This window comes from Nicotiana sylvestris, chromosome 2 (genome assembly GCF_000393655.2).
Source record: "Nicotiana sylvestris chromosome 2, ASM39365v2, whole genome shotgun sequence".
NCBI classification, from domain to species: Eukaryota; Viridiplantae; Streptophyta; class Magnoliopsida; order Solanales; family Solanaceae; genus Nicotiana; species Nicotiana sylvestris.
The window spans coordinates 73,771,821-73,776,071 of NC_091058.1; the positions used below are offsets into that span (position 1 = coordinate 73,771,821).

The 4,251-nt window shown below is 34.0% G+C and overlaps 1 non-coding gene across 1 annotated transcript; it reads right to left on the reverse strand.

Annotated features, from left to right (window-relative positions):
* Positions 1-3,550: 3,550 nt before the first annotated feature.
* On the reverse strand, positions 3,551-3,657 carry LOC138886688 (small nucleolar RNA R71). Its single transcript, XR_011405731.1, has one exon. It is a non-coding gene; the product is annotated as a small nucleolar RNA R71 (small nucleolar RNA).
* Between the last annotated feature and the right edge of the window lie 594 nt (positions 3,658-4,251).

Here is a 4,251-nt window from a genome sequence, read left to right on the forward strand (position 1 = left end):
TCAAATCATCACTCAAAGGTCTCTAATTAATCAAGCCCTCACCCCCAAATTACCACTGATTTTCCTTAAATTTTCATGTTTATAATGATAAAAATCACTCCAATAATGAGTTTAGGGACCAAAGACCATACCCCAATGAATTCCTCTGACAATCTCCCTTGAAAATGCTCCCCAAGGCTTCTTCCCGTTTGAAAGAGGTGAAAATAACTCAAATTTTGTGAAGGCAACTATTTATATATTCTGCCTAGTTAATCCACTTCTGCGTCTTTGGGACCGCACCTGCAGTCCCACTTCTGTGAGTACGTGGTCGCATCTGCGATATTTCACTTAAAACCCAGCTTTCGCACCTGCGGTTAACCTTACGCAGATGCGGTGCCGCTTCTGCGGTAAGCTCCCGCTTCTGCGGTCCCTGCTGGCATCTCCACTTTCTGCTTCTGCGATGACTCTTCCGCTTCTGCGGCTCCGCACCTGTGGGACCCAATCGCAGGTGCGGTTATGACAAAGATCAGCAGCATCAGCTGTTTCAAACCAATTCCAATTCTTCCGACAATCCTCTGAAATCACCCCAAGGTCCCTGGGACCTCAACCAAAAATACGAACAAGTCCTATACCACTATTCAAACTTATATCAATACTCAAAACATCAACAACATCGAAATATCGAATTAACCATGGATTCAAGCCTAAGAACTCCAAAAGCTCTCAATTTACGCTTTCAATCAAAAAGTCTATCAAACCTCGTCTGAATGACCTGAAATTTTGCACACACGTCACATTCAACACTACGGAGCTATTCTAACTTCTGGTATTCCATTCCGACCCTCGGATCAAAATCTCACTATCGAACAAGAAATTTCAAAATTCGACTTTTGACATTTCAGGCCTAAATTAGCTACGGATCTCCAAAACATAATCCGAACACACCCCTAAGCCCAAAATCACCCAACGGAGCTAACGGAATCATCGGAATTCCATTCCGAGGCCATATTCACACTGTTCCGACTACGGTCAAATTTTAAAAACTTAAGCTCTCATTTAGGGACTAAGTGTCCCAAAACTCTCCGAAACTCAAAACCGAACATCCCGGCAAATCAAAATAGCAGAAACAAACACGGGGAAAGCTGTTAATAGGGAATCAAGGCATAAATTTATAAAACGACCGGCCGGATCGTTACACACAACATCAAGACTTAAAGTTGCAACATCATCTCACCTTTGCTACACATTTTCTATAAATAGGCACTCATATTGTATTGTGAGAAAGAAGAGTCTTATGGGAGAAAACTACTCTTTGGTCTTTCTTTTGTCTTTAGACTCTTTGGTCTTTCTTTTGTCTTTAGTATTTTCTATTAGTTGTCTTTCTTTTAAAAGAATAATATTTCTTCATAAGTTATTTGTTTTTAAATTAGTTTTTTCTTACTTCATAATGGAGTAATCTTTTCTTGTTGGGATAGTTGATGAAGCTTGGTATATATATTATAATACTATCTCAGTTAATACATCCTTGACTTGAAACTTTTTTTTTATACTTTGTACTATGCCGTAATAATAGTTTTAATTAATCATTATTATCACTTCTACATATTTTTATCTCTAAGTTATTTTTATATTGATTTTGTAATTCTCACGAAGCAAAATTGATATATAATAAACAATAATAAAATAATAGAGTGAGAGTAATTTTTAGTAAACTATTATTCCAAGTTCGTAATTTTGCTTGCCTTAGTTTTAATTCTCACGGAGGAATTGTTGTAGGCAAGATTATTGATTTTTTATTAAAAATATTCTCACAAAGTTTTTACTACCTCTAAGCACAATTCAAGCAAGAAAAATATTTCAGTCTAATCGTCAATAGTTTTAACTCAATTAATCACATAACCTCACGAAGTGCTATTAATTGACTACTTCTTAGTGAACTAAATATAATTATATTAGCAATAAGCAATTATTCCGCAGAGAAATACTTGTAAAAATTGAGATTTTATTTTAATATATTATCAAGTGAATTCATCAATTCCCAACTCTTTTAATTTATAAATCTTCCGAAAGTTCTTGGTTTTTGTTTAAGTAATTAACAAGCTTTAGACCTCACTCACTTTTTATCACGTTGATTCTCTCAAGCATAGATGTTCCAATCTCTCTGGGACGATATCATAAATTATACTAGAATTTGACAAAGCACGAGTAGAAAAATCCTATACACATTGGCTTCGTCAAATTTTTGGCGCTGTTGCCGGGGATTGGCATACATCTACTTTAGATTAAATATTTTTTTGCTAATTTGAGACCTTATTATTATTATTTATCTATTACTATCATCACTAATTACTAAGTAGTACTATAAATACTACTATCATATTAATATTATCGTTTTCTTTTTGTAATAACACTTTAAAAAGAACAAAAAACATATTAGTGCTTCTTCCTATTATTGCTATCATTAGCTTTCCTTCATTATATTTAGTATAATTATTATTAGTATTATCACCTGTTGTATCATTTTTTTTCTCATTGCTAGTACTTCGACGTTTTTATTTTTATTTTTCAATATAGTTTGTTGCTACATATTATTATTTTCCTATCATTGTTTATCTATTATTATTTTTATAATATAATAGTAGTAGTAGTAGTACTTCTACAATGTTATTCTTATCACTATTATTCACTACTACAACTTTTGTTTATAATTAATAATACTATACTATCTCAATTCGTTATTAGTTAATAATAATACTATACTATCTCAATTCCTATCATTACTAGTGACGCTTACTTGTTAGTTTTATTGTTTTATATTTATTTTTATTTTTTTATTAGACTAATTACTAGAATTATTATCTATAATATTGTGGTATTTATTTTTCTCACTAACTATCTATATTATCTTTGAAATATACTTTCGTTTAGTTATTAATTACTAGTACTACACTAGAAATTAATGTTTTTTTTACTTTCAAAATTTTAAGTAGTTTATGACCCGTTCTTCTACAAAAGAATTGGCTAATTACGATCCTGGAATTGAAAGATATCTTCGATCGCGCAGGAAAGAACAAACATCGTCTTCTCAAGGAGCAACTTGTAAAAAAATGAAAAATCGGCAAGCAGAGGACATTAACCCACTTGAGATCCTACCACCAGTCCATGTAGAGGAGCAATTTGATGAAGTGGCGCCAAGGCCAGCAAACAGAATCCTTAGGGATTATGTTAGACTTGATCGCTTCAACTATGAATCTAGTGTTAGGAAGCCACCAATGGCAGTCAACAACTTTGAAATTAGGACCGGCCTGATTCAGACAATTAAACAATCTTGTATCTTCACTGGTGATACAAGTGAAGACCCACACAGTCATTTAATTGATTTCTAGAACTTACAGAAACTGCTAAGTACAATGGAGTACCTCCTAAAGCTATCAAGTTAAGGATATTTCCTTTTTCTTTAAAAGGAGATGTCAAGACTTGGTTGCGAAGTCTGCCTCTAGGGTCCATTACGACATGGGACCAGATGACTCGAAAATTTTTAAACAAATATTTTTCCCCTGCTACAACAACAAAGTTAAGACATGACATATCTAATTTCTTGCAGACTGACACTGAGTCAGTTTATCAAGCTTGGGAAAGATTAAAAGCAATGTTAAGAAAATGCCCCCACCATGACATTCCTAAACAAATGCAATTGTACATTTTCTATCACGGATTAAAAGCCTCTACTAGAAATGTGATAGATGCAGCTGCAGGAGGTTCTGTAATGGGAAAAACCACAGAGGAAGCATTGCAATTGTTGAATGAAATTTTTGAGAATGCTATCCAATGGCTATCTGAGCGTGTAATCATTAAAAAGGCTGCTATGGTAAATCAGGTTGATGCTTTAAATACACTAACGCAACAGATTATTTCTTTGGCACAAAAATTTGAATCTTTTCTGGTGAATACATAACAATCAAACTGTGACAACTCGGCTAGTAGTCTCATGAGTTACCGCTCCATTTTCTACATTTCTGCTTCTTATTTCTTTGTTTATCGGTTCTATATGTGATCAGATTGGTTGGCTCAGGTTTGGAAAGGTTTTGAGAAGGTTTGAGACACTTGGTCTCTTTTGAGGAAGCTTAAGTTGGAAAAGTCAATCGAATGTTGACATATGTGTTAGAGGGATTAGATGTGAGTTCCAATGGTTCGGATAGCTTCGGGAGGTAATTTGGGACTTAGGAGTGTGATCGGAATGTATTTTGGAGGTCCGGAGTAGATTTAGGCTTG